Raw genomic sequence first — 21,567 nt, 5'->3', positions numbered from 1 at the left:
CTGCCCTCCCAATCCTCAAATTGACACCAGATTGTGTAACTATCACAGTATTGAAGGAAGAAATCCAAGCTTAACTGAAAGCATTGGCCTAAAACAAGGCTCCAGACATTGATGGAATGCCAATTGAAATGTTTCAACAACCTGATGACGCGCTGGAAGCACTCACTTGTCTGCACCAGACAATTCGGAAGAGAGTTACTTGGCCAACGGACTGGAAGAGATCCCTCTCTGTACCAGTTCCAAAGGAAGATGACCCAACAGAATGTACCAAGTACATCTCGTATGCTTTGAGCATGTTATCAAGAGGGCCCAGTCCCTGGAGAAGACCATTATGTTAGCTAAAGTAGTGACATCAGCAAAGGAGGAAGACCTTCAACCAGATGGATTGACCCAGTACCTGCAGCAACAGGCTCAGAAACCCACAGGGGCAGTTCTACCCTGTCCTATAGGGTTGCTATGGGTCTGCGTCAACTCAAAGGCAGTGAGAATTTGAGAGCTCATTCAGAGAATCGCCAGATAGGAGATTTGTGCTGCTTAAAATGTGCTGTGATGAGGAATTTCTGTTTTCCATATGGAAGGGTACCATATAAATCCAATTCAGAGGTATTGCGTGCATACATTACTTTAGGTTTAGAAATGAAAATGTCAGAATTACATCCTTGTGACACATGGAAAATGAATCAGATTTCCTTGACCTACCCAGTGGCTTTTAATTTTTAGAATCCGCTCTATAAACTAGTAATTATGATGATGCAATCTTCAATGTTGTATAATTACATCCATAAAATAATGAATAATGAGCACATTTAAATGAATAAACATTCCCTTAAGTAATTATTGAATGATGAAAATAAATTAATTCAGTTCAATACTTAAGGAATGAAAATGACTATGATCCTTCAAGTGGTGAGTATACATATATAGGTTCTTTCATGTGAAAAATTATAACAGATGAATGCTGAAAACGTGGCATCGCTGCATTTGCTCCTATAATTTCATCCCTGCAGCGGAAGATGGCAGATCTAAAGAAAGGCTGGTGAACAGATGTTCCTTTCTCTGCAAACAGGAGTCTTGGGAACAGGATGTGGGACAAATTCTTTTGTCTCTGGGGCACACTCACTTAACCCTTAACTAGAGCTGTACTGGAAGAAAGATGAGGCTTTCCGCTCCATAAAGAGTGACAGTCTTGGAAACCCCCAGGGACAGCTCTACCCTGCCCCTTGGGGTCGCTGTGAGTCGGAATCGACTCAGTGACACTGAGTTTCATTGTTGTTTGAGAGCTGATTTGGTTTATTATTTTTTTTATACAATGATGCCTTGTCTCTTCCTTCCCCACAACCCCTTCCCTTCTCCTCTTCACTGCCTACCTAACCAAGAAAAGTGAGTTTTGTGCTGTGAATTCTAAAATGCAATCTTGAATGCTCTAATGCTGGAGAGGGCTTTTCAAAACGATACCCCTTTAATTCATTTTTTCCATTAGCTTTATTGAGATGCACATTACACAGCGTTTGTCATGTTTAAAAAGAGCTGTGTACGCGCATCCCTACAGGCAGTTCTGGAACATCCTTCCCTCTCCTGTGGGCATTATTTGCTCCTCATTTCCCTCCAACCTATTCCCGCATCCCCGTTAGCCAGGCACCAATTAGTGTCTCTGCACATCTGCCCATCCTATGCTTCCTACAGTGGAAAACATACTAAAGTAAACCAAACAAAATGAAAGCAGCAAATATTCTTTTAAATAAGAAAGAAAAGATTGAAACCAATGTTAAACCATTGAAAAAATGTCCTCCAAAAAGCAGGAATTATTGAAAGCTAAAGTAAATCCAAAATGACTGAGTACCTTATAACCTAATTTCATCTACCATAATCTAGTTTACAGTAGACTTGGTCTGATAGGAAGGTTATCCGTGTCCCTCACCCGTGGTCGGAGGGGATTCACCAGCAGCTTAATCTATCTAGGGTCCCTGCAGCTGGCTATGGGGCTTCTGCTGTCATGCATAGCGTTCTGTAAATTGGGGGTTGACAATTTCATCCCTGATGCCTTTCCCTTCTTCAGATTTGGGTTTTGTTAGTTATCATCCTTGGTTCAAGAAGGCTGGTGCCATTCTTCCATATGGACTTAATCAACATCTTCCGTAGATGGCTGCTAGCTTGAACACACACCTTTAAGACCCTAGAGCAGAGGTTCTCAACCTTCCTAATGCCGCGACCCTTTAACACAGCTCCTCATGTTGGGGTGACCCCCAACCATAAAATTATTTTCATTGCTACTTCATCACTGTAATTTCGCTACTGTGATGAATCAGGCGACCCTGGGAAAGGGTTGTTTGACCCCAAAAAGGGGTCACGACCCACAGGTTGAGAACTGCTGGCCATTATTTTTGATAGCCTATGATGCCCCTTTTTAGATGGCAGCTATCCCATGGCATATCCCACACGAGCATTTTAGAAGTGCTCCACAAAAAAAAAGTGCTCCATTTTCCTACATCATTTGCAACTGTTTGGATCCTCCATCTGTACAACAAAAATACCCACATTGAGTCACCATTGGTGTTATTTGTCAAGAAAATAGCTGACCATCCCTGTAATTCCATTGACAGACAGCTAGTGCAGTCCCCCCAAATCATATGTTGGTCATAAAGTAGTCTAGTGAGTAGGCGATATTTACAGAAACATGCTCAGATTTTCTTAATGATTAATGTGGCCTAGGATTGCACATGTTTCATAAAATGTGTATGTTCTTGGTAGGTACCATTGAATCTATTCTTACCATAAAATTTAGGTGATTGCTTTTTAATACATAAATTAGTTTATTTTTAACAGTTTCGCGGACATGCAGTTTGCATATCACACATTTCATTAGTTGAATCAGATTCATTAAAGTTGTGCAACACTCGCCACCATCTTTTCTGGGATATTTCTTCTTCCTTGAGCTCACTGTTGTTAGCTCTCCACTTCTCCCCAGGCTCCCTCCCCTGCCATGTCCCTTTGTATCTGCTATTCCAGTCGTTGTCTCTCTAGCTCTCCCTGTCTGGGTTTCATACACGGAAACACATGCAAACCCAAACAGCCAATAATTATGACAGAATGAAACAGAGGAAAAACCTCAATAGAAAATATTTTAAAACTGGGACAATTTTTATACAGTGGATCAAGAAGGAGAGCAAATGGCCAGGTGTCACACTTGGACCGAACTGCAGTCATCTGGCCTACAATGTACTGTGTCTGACAACATGGCCTTTCCCATCCCCCAGCCAAAGTCATAGGGGATTCACCTGATGCTTAATCCACATGTGGGACCCTGCAGGTGGGTTTTGAGTTTTTGCAGTCATCCAGAGCCTTGTGCAGACTGGGTATTCAGAATGTGGTGTCTAATTGCATGCCTTCCTCTGGGTTTAGTGTTCATTAGTTGAAATCCTTGCATCCCGCAGGCTGGGGTGCTTCTTCCACGTGGACTTAGCTGATGCCTCACTTAGTTGCCTGCTTGTTTGAAGACAAGCCTTTAAGAGCCCAGACACTATTCTTTCTGGCAGCCAGGCTCCATCTGCTTTCTTCACCACGCTTTGATGTAGCGCTCGTCTCCTCGGTGATGGCTTCATAGCGCGGCCATTGAGCATTGCGATGTCATGAGAACTAACTTCTTAAATTAAGGCTATGATTAAGGGCCAGCTCAAAATATGCATGTGTGTGTGTGTGGTTTATATATGACTCTAGTTATTTTTAAACACACAATTATTATTTTGTTGAAGGACTTTATAAATCATCGCCACGAGGCATATGGTAGTTCTATTGATATTACCATTAACTTAGCCAAAAGGTAAACATTGTCGAGAAAAAACAAGTGTACATGTATAGGACTGATTTTTAGGCCAAAATACATAGATTGTTGATTTGTGCACATTACCAACTTAGGTGACTGGGCGCTATTTATACGGCAGCCCTTTCAATAATGTTCATTCATAAAGGTAGAACGGGACAAAACATATCACAGGAAGTAAAGAGGATATAGAAAGAACACATATGTGGTAGTCTCGAAGTGCGATTCATTGCACATCCTCAAGACATGAATTCTGAACCAACGTCCAGTGACTTCCATGTCCATATCCCTGGGACAGTAGTCATCTGCCTTTTCTCACCCTGGGGCCCAGGGGAGGGTTGCTGGCTGTGTAAGAAAATGTCCGGTTCGCTTAGTGGGAGTTTCCATTGGGTCTTCTGCTGTGGCTTACAAAGGGCGCTGTGCACCTCAAAAGAACAGACCTCTAACGTTCAGGGACTTGCTTTTTGGATGGATGAGACCATAGATGAACTTGGAGAGTAAAACTGGGGAATCAAATAATTAAAAGAGAAAAAATCCTCCTGTGCTTTCTAAACCTGCATTTCCTATTAATTTCCTTTAATTAAGTCTTCCTGCCTAATTCTCAGGTGGGTCTAAATGTAGTTACTGAGTCTTTTCAGAAAGTGAATCCCCGTGAATTAACCAGTTGCCACCAGCACTGGGTCATAAAGTGGTCAAGAGACATAAACTCTCAAATCTCATTTAAAATCGAAAGATGTTTCTGATGGCAATATGTTGTTGATTTTGGAGTCGAGGAAGTGGAAAATCTTTCTCAAGCCTGTGAGAAGCCACCCAGAAGACAGGCTGTGGAACGGACTTCTGAGGGAAGCTTCCGGGACCTGAGTTCTCCTCTGCAGAGGGGTTCTTATGTCTTAGAATCATGTTAATCCATGGTAATGGAGTGTTGCTGGTTGATGCATGGAGGATTGGGATTGGGTTTACCGGGTCTTTTACCTTCCTGGTCATCACTAGGGCACTGCTGAAACAGAATGCCTCTGATTCACCAGAAAGGCTCTGCCTGACGTTTGGACTTTGACATGTCTTCCAGGAACCATGTGTGTGTACCCATGCCAAGTTACTGCCCATAAAAACGTGTAGTCCGCCTGGGCAGCACCAAGTGCTAGATCAGCAGAGTCACAAGCAACCTTCCGACAGATCCACCCCATGTTGGTGGGGGGCCCGAAGAAGGTCATGTTGTGCTGTGGAAGCCCACCCACTTCCATAGCCCAGCATCCTCCCCGAGTCTGTCTTCTTCCCACCCTGGTGTTTGTGTTCAGCCCGTCCAGGTCCTCTTTATTCCCTGTTCTTCCCCAGCGTGGCCCAGTACAAACCGTTGTGCCTCGAAGACCATGGAAGGACTCCCTAGCCTTGTTAGCCACGTCGTCACCGGGGCACCTGTCGGGTAAACACACAGCCCGCTCAAGAATCCCTCATTTCCTTTCTGTTTATTTTGGGTCAACTCCCTTGGCTCCTGCTCGAGTGATAATCACCAAATCCACCTTGACCTTTCCTCCCTGTCGGTAAATACATCACCTAGCACCGTGCATTGTACCTAGGAGACAACTGCTCGCTGCTGCATGGGAGCGAGAGGAGACTTTTCACGCCTGTAAAGATGCCCAGTCTTGGAAATGCAGAAGTTCAGTTCTATCCTGAACTCTCGGGTCTGCTAGGAGTCGGAATCTACTCGGTGGCAGTGAGTTTGGTTTTGTTTTTCGTTTGAAGGTCTGTGGGCACCTAGATTAGCACCCCAGATGTTTGTCCTTTTGTAGTGGCACGTTGTTCTGCCTGCTTCCTCACCACCTTGCTCCCCAGCTTGAGGTGGAGTGGTGGGAACCGCTTCTTCCTCCCTTTGGTGTTTTTAAATCGGAAACGTGTAGAGGAAATGAGCTCACTCTTCATGTGAGCAGAAAGCCTCCTCTTTCTCCTGTGGAGCAGCAGCTGGTTTCGAACTACTGACCTTGCTAAGTCGGATTTACTTGATGGCAGTGACCGGGGTTTAGTTGTTGGTGTGGTTGGGACCAGAACACCAGTTACCACTGAGTTGATTCTCACCGTGGCAACCCCATGGGGTACAGGGGGGAACTGCACGCCATAGGGTTCTCAGGGCTGTGGCCTTTTGAAAGACTTGGCTTCTGAAATGCCTCTGGATGGATTTGAACTGCCAACCTTAGAGTAAGTTAGCCTGAAACTTAGCTTGGTACAAACAAACAAACATAGAGTCTGTTTCGACTCACGGCAATCCCGTGTGCTACAGCAGGGCACCCTGCTCGGTTGGCTTTTGTTGGCTCTAATCTTCATGGACAGTGGGTCGACGCTACACATAAGGTCTTCAGAGACTTCTTCCTCTGAAGCAGGGAGCCGATTCCTTCTTCCTTGGTTGTTCTTAGTCTGGAAGCTCTGCTGAAACCTGTTCACTGTGGGTGACCCTGCTGCTGGCATTTGAAGTACCAGTGACATCACTTCCGGCCTCCGAGTCCCCACAGTGTGACAGACTGACAGACAAGTGGTAATGCATTTGGACTGTGGTGCTGGAGAAGAACACAGAAAATGCCATAGAGAGATAGAAGAACAAACAGATATCTGTCCTGGAGGAAGTAAGGTCAGAGTGCTCCTTCGAGGCAAGGAGGGCGAGACTTCATCTTGTGTACTTTGGGCATGTCTCTGGGGAGAAGGACATCATGCGTAGAGGGCAGTGAAGGAGAGGAAGACCCTCTAAGAGACGGGTTGACACCGTGGCTGGAACAATTGTGAGGATGGCACAGAACTGAGTAGTGTTTTGTTCTGTTGTTCTCATGAGTCAGAGCCAGGTCGGTGACACCTAACAACAACACCCACAATACTGCTTGCGGAAGCCGCTCACCAGGACGTTCTGCTGCAACGCCGCGGGTCGGCTCCTTTAGGTCACTCAGCAGCAGGGACCTGCTCTTGTAGGTGCCACGGTGTCAGCTCCAGCACACAGTGGGCCCGCCCGTCCTGCACCATGCTCACGATGGTTCTGTTTGAGCCGTTGTTGCGGCCCCTGTGTCGATCCGTCTCGTTGAGGGTCTCCGTCCTTTTTCTGCTTTACCAAGCATGACTCTTTTCCAGAGAGCGGGGCCATTTTTAAAGACATATAACTGCCATCGAGCCTTTTCTGACTCACAGTGGCCCTGTCTGTACCTTTAGGACAGAGTACAAGCTCCCTTTGCGTTTCTGAAACTGCCGTCTCTGTGGGAGCAGACAGCCTCCTCGTTCTCCCCCGGAGCAGCTGGTGGAGTTGAACTGGTGCCTTTGCATTTAGCAGCCTGATACCTAAGCTCTTCTGCCACAGAGCTCCCAGTAAGGTACATCAGCACAAACTCAACTGCCGTCCCGGAGAATCACACTCACAGCGACCCTAGAGGGCAGAGGAGAACAGCCCCTGAGGGTTTCCGAAGCTGCACGTCTCTGCTGGAATAGAGAGCGTGTCTTTCTTTCTCCCGAGGAGCTTTGAGGGGTTTCGAACTGCTGACCTTGCCATTAACAGCCCAACATGTAGCCCCCTCTTCAGTTTCTTTTTAAAGGGCATGGGAGGAGGGGGGGCTTGTATGTGATGCTTCATTGGACGAAAAAGGAACGACCTGAGAAGATGCTTCTTCGATCACCCATTATTCTCTGAGGAAGGAGGGCAGTGACGGAAAGGATTTGTTCTGAAGGAGCAGGAGAGAAAGGCGTTACCTAAACGCCCACCGGCAAAGGCCGGCAGCCAGCCGAGATCCTGACTAGATGACGTCATATATACCGCAGTGTTCTTGGGGGCTCTTCACCATAGCTTTGGAAGTGACAAGAGAAGTAAAGTCAAAAGATGGGGATGGAGAGAATCGGGTCAAAAACTTACGTCAGGAGTTGTTATCTTCTGTGCTTAATAAAGGCAAACCGTGGGGGAGAGAGGATAGACAGACAGACAGACAGACAGATACACATACAGCTTCTTCCGTGAAAAGGGGCCTTGGCCACCTGCTTTGTTAAAGAAAGCAGGCCCCACCTTTTCGTGGCATGTGCAGGGGGGTGGGGTGGAGGGGCGTGGGACCTGGCTACGCAGGCCACCTTGAGACTGGGGCCTACTTTCCCCTCCTCCTCCGACATTGATTTGGAGCCTGGGGGACAGAAGACTCCCTGAGCCCTTGGCTTGGATTCTGCCCAGGCAGGGCATGGGTGGTGTCATCTCGCAGGTCCGGGAGTCCCCAGGGCAGGGCTTGGTGGCTCTTTCCAGCCAAGAACTGCCCTTTGGCCTGAGGCAACCCAGCTGTAATTTACTGTTAGGCTCTGAGGTGCAGCCCTCTCCAACAACAGCGTCTGTTTATCTTGTAATTCACAGACAAGAAGAAGGGAGGCAAATTCCAGCCTTTCAAGAGATTGTTTGCCAAGAGGAAAAAGAAAGACGCGCCCCTGTCCCGGGAGGAATCCTCGGGGAAGAAGAGTTCTGCCCGCCAGAGTGTCAGCAATGGGACCCTCTCCTCAGATGAGGAGACCCTGGAGGACAATCTAAGGTACTGACTTACACTACCTTTCCAGGTCTCTGGCACGCACGGGGTGGGGACTGAGATCCCCAAGGAGGCAGGTTGCCGCTGGCAGGAGTGTGGTTCCTCCCGGAAGGTGGAAGGAGGCCCTGAGCCATCCTGCCGACATTGGGTGCCTTCCGTGTGGACGGGTCCCTGGGGGAGCCGGTAGGACTATGACTGAGTTTCCCAGAGTCCACAGGGACCCAGGGATTTCTCACCTGGCAAGGGGGTGGCACCTGACTGCCACGCTGGCAGGAGGTGGTGCCTGACTGGCAGGTTTGAAGGAGACTGCTTCCCCAGGTCTAATTACTAAATAAAGAGAGAAGACAGTCATGGCGTAGCGTTTACCGCCTGTGTCCAGGAAACGGTGGCAGGCTGGTCCTCGTCCCATCCTCGGGAGAATGCCCAGGGCACAGCGCTTGGCCCCAGCTCTGGGCGGTGGCGGGGGGGGGGGGGGAGGCTGTCTTGAGTGGAGTTTTGTATTCCTGCCCTTTGGTTCCCTTGTTCCTTTTTCCTCTTTATTCCCTCCTGGAGGCAGGCTCGGAGGGTGCCCAGTCCTCAGATAAGCAGGGTCAGAGGCTTGCTTCCTCGCCCGAGTGATGGGAATTGAAGTTGAACCAGAGATGCTTCCGCTTTAATGCGGGCCCCTGAGCAATCAGCCCCTCGGAGGTGCCTTTTCCGACAACCCCGCCTGACTGCTCTGCCCTTGTTGGGGTCCCCCAGCACCATGTGCCTGGCTTCTCGGGGCAACTCGCCGCTCCCTCTGGAAAGTGGCGATCTGCTTGTCCGTCTCTCACTGGACTTCCAGCTGCATGAGGCCTGCAGCCAGGGTTGCCTCCGCCTCACAGTCTCCGTCACCGCCATCAAGCCCGTTTCCGCTCACCCTGACCCCGTAACACAGAGGAGAACTGCGCCTGTGGGTTACTGAGACTTCCAAATCCTTACTGCACTACACACCCTCCTCTTTCTCCAGCTTAGCAACTGGTGGGTTCGAACTGCTGACCCTGGGGTCAGCGGCTCAGGGAGTAACCCACTGCCTCACCAAGAGTGCCTTTCAGCCTCAGAGTAAACCAAAGGCACTGCCATGCAACCAATTCTGACGCACAGCAGCCCTGAGGGACAGGACAAAGCTGCCCCTGTGGGTTGACGAGACTGTAACTCTGTCCAGGAGTAGACAGCCTCGTCTTTCTCCCGTGCAAGGGTTGGTGGTTTCGAATTGCTGCCCAAGGAGGAACCCGCTACGCCTCCAGGGCTCCTGTCTAGTGTTTGAACAACACTATGCAGGTTCCCCGCAGGCACGTTGAAAGAAAGATGATAGAGTGTGATATCTGGGCAGCATTCCCGGGACAAGTTAAACGCGTCTCCCGCCACGTGTCCCCCGCCACGCGTCAGGAAGTGGATTCTAATTATGACACAGTTACAAACGCGCCCCGCCGGCAGGGCGCACGGAGCTGACAGCAGGCTGTCAGTCCCCACGAATACAGTCCCTTTTCTGCGCAGGCACGTATGTGCTTCCCATGGTCTGTGTCCTTCGGGGTGAGAAGCCTGTCCGATGTGATGCCAGGGAAGGGTGGGACTGAGGGGACACAGCTATCCCGGGCGAGCCAGTTGTCAGACTGTCGGCACTAACACATGGCGCCTGTGGGCCAATGGGAACCGGCTCCGAGGTCACTGCAGCCTTGTGCTGTCAAATAGGAATGTGGAGGGTTTCGTTGTTTTGCCCCAGGAATTGAATGAGATGTCTAGAAAGTAGCTCTTTCTCTATCACCCGTCTCGCCAGTTTTCGTGCTATGCTGGCTTACGTGTTTCCGTGGTGCTGGCAGCTGAGCCGCCCGTATTTCAAACACCAGCAGGGTGACCTGTAGTAGGCAGGTTTCCGTGGCGCTTCCAGGCCAAGACAGACTGCAGAGGCTTGGCTCTCTGCTTTCAAAAACCAGCCAGTGGAAACCCTACGGTAGGCAAAATGTCGTCCCGCACTTTGACTGACTTGTTTGGGACGGATCGTTGGAGAGGGGCCAGTCATGGGAAAGGGAAGTCACGTTTGGTAAAGTGGAGGCGAAGAGTAAAGTCCGGGGAAACCTTCCCGGAGATGGATGGGACCCAGTGGCCATGGCAGGGGACTCAGGACAACAAGCCCAAAGAAGGCACTGAGGGAGGCGCCGGTTTGCTCTGTGATACCTGAGGGTCATGAGCTGGAGGCGACTGGACAGCAGCTAACGGCATCCGCAGTTGAGCACAAAATGAGGCCAAGACTGGAAAGGGCGCCCCTGTGAGCGCGCAGCCCAACTCTTTCGACCCGCTGTGCTCATGGCAAGCCCCTGACGTCTAACTGAACCTAGTTAGACTCGGAGAGGAGCGTGCACCCTGCGAGGTCCTCCTCATTGAAGTCGTAGGCCATGGACACCGTGGGCTTTGCCTTAAGATTTTAGGCTTTGCAAGGCCTTGGGGAACCGCGCCCTGGCTCAGATGGTGCATTTCTACAAAATACAAAAACAACAGTGTGGTTGTTTATCAAGTTGACAGGATTGAGAGTGAAGGTGGAGATTAGCCTGTCAATCAGGTAGTAGCCTGATGACCTCATTTGGAGGCACTAAGGAGATAGATAGCTTGCTGGAGGTGGGACACATGCTCACTCCCTGTGAGACATCCCTGTAGAGAAAACACATGGAGAGAGGCTGAAGGAGCCAGACCTGGAGCCAGAGAAACCATGTGGAGACCCCTGTCAGCACAGAGATGCTTACGATGCCACTGGATCCACAAGACTTCCCACCCACTGGCCTGTGATCTCCCTGCCTTCAGCATCATTGCATGTGTTTCTTGAGTCTAAAGAGGACTTTATAGATTAGTATCAGACATATGGGCTAACATCGGACTTATGGACTTGATCTGGACTGGGCTGGGATGTTTTCTCAATATTCAACTGCTCTTGTATATAAACGTTATGTACAAGAGCAGTCTTGCTTATATACACGTGAGTGTCTATGGACTGGTTTCTCCAGTCTACGCGGACTAACACAAGCAGCAACAACCTTACTGCTATTGAGTCGCAGCCGACTCAGAACAAGCATTTAGGACAGAGTCGAACTGTCCTTGTGGGCTGTGGAGACTGTACATGTTTGTTTGTTTAACAATTTTATTAGCACTTCATCCACATGCCATACAATTCAAGTGGAGTTGTATAAGTATCACCATATTCAATTCTAGAACATTTTCTTCTGCGTATCGTCCTTGTTATTCATGTAATTATCATTTTTTTCTAATTGTGGCAAAAATATAGACAACAGAACATTCGCCAATTCCATCGCTTCTACCTGTATAATTCCGTGCGTGGACTATACTCTTTGTGCTGTACAACCATTCTTGAGACCTTTTCCAAATCACTCTGCCACCATGATAAGCTCAGTGCCCCTACGCAATGACGCTTTCCCCTTCAACTACCATAACCATCGGTCACATTTGGTTTCTTTCTCGTGTCCGTGGTTTTCTTGATAGAGCATTCACGCATAATACACTTCCTTGGTTAAATTGCTTTTAAAAAGTTGTATGCGCATCATCACAATCAGTTCCAGTGCTCCCTCCCCCCTCCTGCATTTATTGTTTGCTCTCTCAGTCCCCTCACCCCCACATCCCCGATAAATCACCCCCACATCCCCGATAAATCACCCCCACATCCCCGATAAATCAGTACATCAGTTATTATCTGTATGCGTCTACTCTTCCTAGGCTTTCCAAAGTGGGGGACCCAACGGAAACAATAAAAAGCATAGACAAAGTAAAACAGCAGGGACAACGTAATAAAGATAAAAATACAAATAAAGAGTAAGAGAGAAAAGATCACCATCAACATGTTAAAAGCCAAGGAAGAAATTTTTATCATTTATCAAGCAAGAATGACTTGAGCCTAGAACACATTCAGGTTGAGTCGAGAGAGAGGTCAACTGACCAAGTATCAAGTTTGATCCAGCATGATCAAGTTTACAGTGATCGCCATCTGATTGTAAAGCTGATCAAGACCCTTGCCTGTAGCTCGAGGGCATCGTCCAGAGGCTTCATCTGACTAGACACTCTGCAGATGGGTTGGGCTCCCACTGTCCTCCATGGCCCTCTACAAATTGGGCGTCCACAATTGAAGCTCTGACACTCTTCTCTTCACCATGTTCACTTCTGTTAGTGTCATCTTTGGACCACACAAGCCGGTGTGCTTCTTCCATGTGGACTTAGTTGACTTCTCGCTTAGATGGCTGCATGCTTGAGTACAAGCCTTTAAGACCCCAGACACTATTCTGATTGATAGCTGGGCGCTGTCTGCTTCTTCACCACACTTTGCTGTAGCGCCCTTATCTTCCGTGATCCTTTCATGGAGGTGCGTATCGAGCAGGACCATGTGATCAGAACTAACATGGGATACCCACAAGGCCAGGGGTTCCCCCCGAAGAGGCAGTGACCGCCGCTTCCCCAGCCTGGGGCAGCCACGCTCTGCTTCCTCTGAGTCCTCTGAGACTGTGCATCTTTATGGGAGTAGAAAGCCTAATGTTTCTCAGGCAGAGCAGCTGGTGGTTTCAAAATGCTGGCCTTACAGTTAGCAGCCCAAGGCATAAGCACTAAGCCACTAGAACGCCTTCTAAAAATCATAGGTAAAGCTATGTGCCCTCTTCATGACTGCTAACGGAAAGGTCAGCAGTTTGAAACCACCTGTGGGAGAAAGAGGGGGCTTTCTACTTCTGGAAAGAGTTTCCGTCTCTGAAACTTACAGAGGCAGTCTTACCGAGCTCTGTAGGGTCAGCATGAGTCAGAATTAATAGGATGGCAGTTTTGGGTTTTGTTTTTCATATACCTCATTTTAAAAGATGAGAAGGATAAGCTTTGGGCTCTACATTTTAAAATGTCTCTTTTTAATATTTTCAAAATTAATTTGTACAATAAAAAATCATTATAAACTTTTTCTGTTAAAATAGAGGTGGAAATACTGACGCCTAGAAGTAACTTCTAAGCTGTATATTTCCCTTTCTTCTGGGCAGTTGTTCACTGCAAGCGGATCCCGTCCACAAAGCACCAATTACCTGCATAGCCTATCTATCGTCCAGCATTCAGAACTACCAGTCAGTGAGAATCCAGCTCCTCAGCCTTGTTTACAGATGAAAGGACAAAAGGAGCTTCTTTTCCAAGAAGCCTTTGTTTTCTGTTTATGGTTCAGTTAAGAGTCATGAAAAGCAAAAGTCATGTTACTTTACACTGTGTCATTTTTTTAATACCCTTACATTTTATTTGCTGTCTCCAAAACATAAGACGCAGTTCTCACTAAAACACAACACTTTAAAAATTCCATTAATAGGATCTTAAACGAGGTGTCCATGAGGCATGTGTCAGCCCAACTTGAAGACAATTTTCCTAATAACTCACCAGAACTCCAAATTCTCTGCTATCGATGCTGACTCATAGTGTCACTACAGGGCAGGGTAGAACTGCCCCTGTGAGTTTCCCTGATTGTACCTCTGTACAGGAGTAGAAAGCCTCGTCTTTCTCCCTCACAGTGGCTAGTGGTTTTGAACTGCTGACTTTTGGCTAGCAGCCCAAGGCATAACCAGTACACTCACAGGACTTCTAGAGCTACCAGAAAAGGAGCAGGCGGGCTGGGCTTTAGGGCTAATGAAGGTGGGGGTTTTCACACTGGATGGGAACCCAAAGAAGATGAACTTTAGCATGCAATTGAACTCTGAGAATCTGCAATTCTGGAAATGTCTCCTTGGCTAAAAATAGCTCTTTATTGATCTGCTGCTCCTGCCTGAAATTTTACATTTCCTTTGGGCTTTTAGGTTGGAAGCCTGTTGTTACCTCTAGGTTTGAAACCTCCTTATCTCTCCTAGGCTGCTGCTCTTAAATGACAGATGCCAATAGAAAACTCAAAGCAATAAAACAATCAGTTTTTCACTGTGGAATGTGACTCCTTATATTAATTAGGTACAGCAAATATTGTAGTTCCTTTCCTAAAGAAGGTTAAGCCAACAGGAAGGTCATCTTGGTCAGTCTTAGGAAGTCCTGGGACAAAGTGAGTTAAATAAGATTCTTAATGCTTGAACTTTTCAGTTCAACATTATATATGTTTTCTATTTCTCAAAAAAGAAGCTGTAGTCGGAGGGGTTGTGGGAGCCCTGTGACTGTAGACCCTTGGTGTGGATTCGAGCCACCACTGACTGGACTGTGGTTTTGTATGAGCGAACTCATCTCTTACGTCCCACATGCCGTTCAGGGGCCCCCAACACCACTCTCGGGTTCGGTGAACCTCTCACAGGACTCAGAAAAGCCAGTATACGCACAGTTCTCCTTCGTCACCGGGTAGAGCTCTACAGATGAAACACAGCAAGGGAAGAGGCACATAGTCAAGGTTCAGGGTTCAATAGATAGGGAGCTTCCAGTTGTCCCCCTCAATAAGGACCTGTGGGCAGCAATAATGTGTGACAGCGCACAGAGTATTGTCAGCCACGGAAGCTCACTGGAGCCATGCTGCCAGGCTTTTTGTTTGTTTATTTTAATACTTTATTTTATTTTCTTGTTGTTGAAAATATACACAGCAAAACAGTCAACAATTACAACATGTACAACTCAGTGGGGTTGATTACATTCTTCAAGTTATGCAACCATTCTCAGCCTCTGTGTTAGTCCATGTTGACTAGAGAAACAAATCCAGAGACATGCATATGTGCATAAGAGAGAGCTTTATATCAAAGAGTAATTGTACATTAAGAAAACATCCCAGCCCAGTCTAGATCCAGTCCATAAGTCCGAAATTAGCCCATATGGCTGATACCAGTCTATAAATTCCTCTTCAGACTCATACAACACATGCAATGACACCGAATGCCAGAAGATCACAGCTCAGTGGGTGGAAAGCCATGTGGATCCAGTGGCGGTGGAAGCAGCTTCAGGGCCCTGGCTTCCATCAGTGTGGCTCACGTGGTTTGTCCACAGGAAGCAGAGTGAGGGTGTGTCCTGACCCCAAGGAGGAACACAGGGAAACTGGTGAATCCTCATAAGAAAGCCCTGCCCACAAGGAGGCGTCATCAGGCTGTGACCTGATTGACAGGCTAGACTCCACCCCGATAGCCTATTTAACAAGTTGACATGAAATTATGTAACTACCACTATCCCTCCCTTCCCAAACCCTTCCTCTACTATTAACATAAACTCACTACCCTCGCACTTCCTCTCAGCCTTTGAGTTGCTGTTGTCCACGTTATCCTGTACAGACGCTTCCTTAAAGGAGCAAAGTGCTCAGTGCAGACATTCTTTGATAATGAAGCTCAACTGTTATTTGGTTTGGAGAAGACTTAAGGGGATATCGGGGTTAGGGTTAAGATGTAATCGTGTTCTCAGATCAAGAGTTTCAAGAACTCATGTAGCCTCCGTGGCTCCTAAAATTCTATGAGAATTTTAAATTATGCCCCATATCCTCCCCCCTTTGATCAGGAATTCTTCTGTGGAATCTTCAACCAAAACATTTAGTACCAGTATCTGGCATGCATTGGGTTTCATTGGTGGTGAGTCACATCGACATACCTGTCAGCTCACATGTCTGACTTTGGTCTCCAGCACCTCCAGAGGTCAAGCTGATACCATGTGGCCCAAGGTCTGCATCATAAACACATTGCTGTCACCCACTGTCTGGTGGCCAAGCTCCCAGATAAACAAAGTAGGCCTACCATGTAGGAAATGCTGTCTTCCTTATAGAACAGAAGTACCATAGTGGGAGTTTTTAACAGACAACAGTTTATTTTCTCACAGTTTAAAAGGCTAGGATCCCAAATTCAGGGTGCTGATTTGAGGAGAAGGTTTTCTCTTTCTGTCACCCCTGGAAGAAGGTCCTTGTTTCTCCGGAGCTTCTGCTTCTGGTCAGACTTCATAGCTAAGCATCTCTCTTCCCTGACCTCTGAGTCCTACTGGGGTCCCCTTGTCCTGTTTTCATCTTCCCCATAATACCCAGTATTTACTTAATCCTGAACAATGATGGCGCTTTATGGTAAGTGGAAACTGTAACCACATTGAGAATTGAAGGAACTCTAGGAAGTTGAGCTCACCGGGAGTTATGAGCATCAGGGAAAGTAATCAGGAATGGAGAGGGCCTGCCCTGACTCCAGAAAAGGAGTAGCTTTTAGAGTGACTGGACCAATATCCCCTATGAATACAGAAGACTGTTTCTCCATGACGTATTGCTTGACAAAGAGCCAGAGTAGTCAGAAAACAATTCTACATCTAGTAAACTACTTCTGTTAGTTGTCATTCCATTGATTCCAAGTCCTGGAAACCCCGCGTGTCCATAGTATTTTCAGTGGCTGACATTTGTAGAAGTAGATCACTAGTACAGTCTTCAAAGTGACTGACTTCAAACTGCAAACCTTTGCCTAGTAGGTGAGTGCTTAATCATTTGTACCACCTGGCCCAAAATACTAGCCACCAGTAAAATAATCCAAAATCAAAACTAAACTCACTGCCTTCAAGTCAGTGGCAAGCCCTGGCAGCGTAGTGGTTACACATTGGGCTATTGATTTCAAGATGAGCACTTTGAAACCACCAGCTGCTCCTCGGGAATAAAACGGGGCTTTCCACTCCTGTAAAGAAGCACCGTGGCGGCTCTACCCTGCCCTGTGGGGTTCCTGTGAGTCAACAGTAATTCTAAGACAGGGAACAAAGTACTCCCAAACTGAAATTCAACAACATATTAAAAAATTGATACCTTACAACTAAGTAAGATTTATCCCAGAAATTCAAGGTTGGTTTAACCTATGGAAACCAAATGGTGTAATACATCATATTAATAGCCTAAGGGACAAAAGCTACTTCATCCTCTCAGTGGATGCAGAAAGGCATTTGGCGGAATCCAATGCCTCTTCAAAATTAAAACAAGCTAAGAATAAAAAGAAACTTCTTCCACTTGAAAAAGGGCATCTACCAAAAAAAGAAATAAAAAAAGAAAGAAATCGCCAACATCAATCACATTCCTAAGATTAAAGGCTGATGATTGCGGTTTCCTAGGAAGGAGCCACAAGACACCGGTATCTTTTCTCATCCTGTCTCTTTAACCCTGGACTGTGGAGTCTAACTAGGAAAGCTAGGCAAAGAAAAGAGTAAAAGTTATTCCGCTTAGAACAAAAGAAGTGAAACTATATTGGCTGACGATGTAATCTTTTGTACAGACAATCCAGAGGCATTCACCCAAAAAGACCAAAAACCCATTAAAATTAATATATATGGTTCAAGGGATAGGTTGCAAGGCTGACATCCAAAACCCAATTGTACGAACAGTCTGAAAATGGAATTAGGAAATTAGTGCCATTTGTGAAAACATCAAATAATAAAATATTTACAAATAAATTTCAACCATTGAAATACATTAAAACTAAAAAAATGCCACTGGAGGAAATTAAAGATGATCCATTTTCATGGATTGAAAAAGTCAATATTATTAAGATGGCCCTGTTCCCAGGATGGATGCCAGATTCAGTGTGCACCCTGTCACAACCCAGCTGGCTTTATGAGTGAGTGTGCAAACCTGGCAAGCAGATCTTAAAATGGATACGGAAATGCACAGAGCCCAGATAATCAAAGCAATCCTATTTTTAAAAATTATTCTACTGGGGGCTTGTACAACTCTTATCACAATCTGTGCATCAAATGAATCAGCATGTTTGTACATATTTTGCCCTCATTTTTTTCTAGACATTTACTTTCTTTTTTTTTTATTTAGACATTTACTTTCTATTAACCCTTGGTATCGTTCTTTCCTCCCACTCCCTGCCCCCACAGCCCCTGACAGATTGTACATTGTTATTGTTTTCATGTCTCCCTTCCCCCATGTTTCCTGTTCTTCCCCCTGGAGAGGGGTGGATGGTGATGTGTCGCTCGTTGCGATCAGTTCCCCATTTCTCCCTTCCTCTTGAAACACGACAGAGTTGTCGCTATAAAACAGTGCAGCTCTTCCACCGGACTCCTCGGCTCTCTCCTGACCGACGCCGCCATGGCCGAAGCTGATACTGCACTGATTGGACTGGCCGTCGTGGGCCAGAACCTCATTCTGAACATGAATGACCACGGCTTTGTGGTCTGTGCGTTTCAACAGGACGGTCTCCAAAGTTGTGATTTCCTGGCCAACGAGGCAAAGGGCACCAAAGTGGTTGGCGCTCACTCCTTGAAGGAAATGGTCTCCAAGTTGAAGAAGCCTCGGCGGATCGTGCTTCTGGTGAAGGCTGGTCAAGCCGTTGACGATTTCATTGAAAAACTGGTGCCCTTGTTGGATGCTGGTGACATCATCATCGATGGGGGAATTCTGAGTACAGGGATACCATGAGACGATGTCGGGACCTCAAGGCCAAGGGGATCTTGTTTGTGGGGAGTGGAGTGAGTGGTGGCGAAGGCGGGGCCTGATACGGCCCGTCGCTCCTGCCAGGAGGAAACAAAGAAGCCTGGCCGCACATCCAGACAATTTTCCAAGGCATTGCCGCGAAAGTGGGCACCGGAGAACCCTGCTGTGACTGGGTGGGCGAGGAGGGAGCAGGCCACTCTGTGAAGATGGTGCACAATGGCATTGAGTACGGCGACATGCAGCTCATCTGCGAGGCCTACCACCTGCTGAAAGACGTTCTCGGCATGGAGCATGACGAGATGGCCAAGGCATTTGAGGAATGGAATAAGACGGAGCTAGACTCCTTCCTGATTGAAATCACAGCCAACATCCTCAAGTTCAAAGATACCGATGGCAAACACCTGTTACTGAAGACCAGGGACAGTGCAGGGCAGAAGGGCACCAGGAACTTGACGGCCATCTCAGCCCTGGAGTATGGGGTCCCTGTCACCCTTATCGGAGAAGCTGTCTTTACTCGGTGCTTACATTGCTGAAGGATGAGCGGATACAGCTAGCACAAAGTTAAAGGGTCCCCCTAAGGCCCCGTTTGTTGGAGACAAGAAGTCATTCCTGGAGGACTTTCGGAAGGCCTTCTATGTATCCAAGGTCATCTCCCACACACAAGGCTTCATGCTGCTCTGCAGGCAGCCACCAAATTTGGCTGGACCCTCAACTGTGGTGGCATTGCCCTGATGTGGAGGGGGGCTGCATCATCAGAAGTGTCTTCCTGGGGAAGATAAAGGATGCTTTTGACCAAAACCCAGACCTTCAGAATCTCCTGTTGGATGACTTCTTCAAGTCAGCTGTCGAAAACTGCCAGGACTCCTGGCAGCGGGCCATCAGTACAGGGGTCCAGATAGGCATCCCCATGCCCTGCTTCACCACCGCGCTCTCCTACTATGGCTACCGACACGAGATGCTGCCCGCCAACCTCATCCAGGCCTAGCCGGACTACTTTGAGGCTCATACTTATGAACTTTTAACCAAACCAGGACAACTCATCCACACGAATTGGACAGACCACGGTGGCAACGTGTCGTCCTCTTCCTACAATGCCTAGGCAGAGGTTTCCCAGCCACCACCATGCCATCAACAGGGACATTCCATTAGTCACACACCGCTGCTTACAGGGCCCTCTGCCCTCCTCTCTGCGCAGATCTTTTCCAATAAGTGGTGCAAGAGTCCCCTGAGCGTCAGCTAGAGTTTAATCTTAAAGCAGTTCTTCAAGAACTGCCGTGCCCTCTGCCCTCACCTTCTGGGACAGGCCAGCCAGCCTGGGCGTGACAGCTGCAAGGTAGCTCCTGGCGGCAGCCGGCACTCCCTTGGCCCTGGTACTGGCCACAGCCCTCCCCACACAGACAGTTTTTTGTGAGATTATATCTAACTTTGTATTATGCAGCTGGTTTTTTCCCCTCTAAATAAAAATGACTTTGTCTTGTCAAAAAAAAAACAGTGCGATACTAGCACAATGTTAGAGCTACCAGTTAATAGACTACAATGGAGAGTCTAGACATCAGTCCTTACATGTATGGTCAATTGGTTTGCCATGCGACTACCATGACAACTCAGTGGAGGTGAGAATCGCCACTTTAACAGATGTGATATTGCTGGTGGCTGCATGCAAAAAGAACGAAGTGAGATCACTTCCTGACACCATACACAAAATGAACTCAAGATGGATCCATTTTAAATATGACAGCTACAGCTGTAAGACCCTTAGAAGAAAGAGAAGAAATAAAGCTCTCTGTGAGCACAGATCAGGCAGTGGCCTAGGTTAGTGAGCACAGATCAGGCAGTGGTGTCTCAGGAACCACATGCATAGGTGACAAGCGGGGCAGGCGGGGGTGAGGGGGATGAGATAAACTGATCTACATCAAAAGTAGAAGCTTTTGTGTCACAAAAACAATCAAAAAGTGAAAAGACAGCCGACTCAATGAGAGAAAACATTTGCCAGTCGCATAGCTGACAAGAGACTTGTACCCAAAATATATCAAAGAGCTCTTAAAATTCTATAATGAAAAGACAAAAAAATTCAATAAACAAAAGCTTTCAGTAGACATTTCCCCAAACAAGATATACAAAAGACCAATCAGCTCATGAAAAAAGGCTTGCTCTACATGACTGGTCATCGGTTTTTGTGGTTAGGTGCGTTGAGTTAGCTCCACGTCCTAGCGCCCTGGGTCCCACGGAACACACTATGCGTCCTGCCCCATCCTCCCAGCTGTCGCTGCGTTGGAGCCCAGGGTTGCAGCCATTCTGTCTGTCCCTCTCTTCAAGGAGCTCCCTCTTTTTCGCTGCCCCTCAACTTGACCAGGCCCGGTGTTCTCCAGGGACCGGTCTCTGCTGACAACGGGTCCAAAGTCTGTGAGATGAAGTCCTTCAGGTGCATTCTGGCTGTAATTCTTCCAAGACGGACTTTTGGCAGTCCATGGTATTTTCCGGATTTTTCAAGCACTACAATTCAAGAGCATCTCTCTCTTCTTCTCCGGCCATCCTTATTCGATGTCCAGCTTTCACGCGCATAGGAGGCCATGTAGAATACCACGGCTTGGGTCAGGCGCACCATCGTCCTCAAAGCCACATCTTTGTTTTCAGCACTCTAAAGAGGTCTTGTGCAGCAGATTCACATGCCTAGCCTCTTGCCCACTGGGAAGGCTGCAACAAAAACGGCAAGTGGGGAAATTGAGACCGGCGCACATGGCTGGGGGCGTGGAGAATGGTGCGGCTGGTTTGGAAAACAGTTTGCAATTCCTCATAATGTTAACCACAGAGTGACCCGTGGGCCCACTAATGCTCCTTCTCGGTATTTCCCGTGGCAA

At 47.4% G+C, this 21,567-nt stretch overlaps 1 protein-coding gene and 1 pseudogene across 1 annotated transcript in view; both read left to right on the top strand.

The window, feature by feature from the left end:
* The window catches only part of CRACD (capping protein inhibiting regulator of actin dynamics), a 154,753-nt gene that overhangs the window by 77,486 nt on the left and 55,700 nt on the right, over window positions 1-21,567 (top strand). The window contains exon 2 of the mRNA XM_075544285.1: window positions 8,172-8,343. The gene's annotated coding sequence lies outside the window, so the exon portion shown is untranslated. The remainder of the gene's footprint in view (window positions 1-8,171; window positions 8,344-21,567) is intronic.
* Window positions 18,328-19,834, top strand: LOC142443655 (6-phosphogluconate dehydrogenase, decarboxylating pseudogene; annotated as a pseudogene).

This window comes from Tenrec ecaudatus, chromosome 3, assembly GCF_050624435.1.
Source record: "Tenrec ecaudatus isolate mTenEca1 chromosome 3, mTenEca1.hap1, whole genome shotgun sequence".
NCBI classification, from domain to species: Eukaryota; Metazoa; Chordata; class Mammalia; order Afrosoricida; family Tenrecidae; genus Tenrec; species Tenrec ecaudatus.
This window is presented reverse-complemented; position numbering and strand designations above follow the sequence as displayed.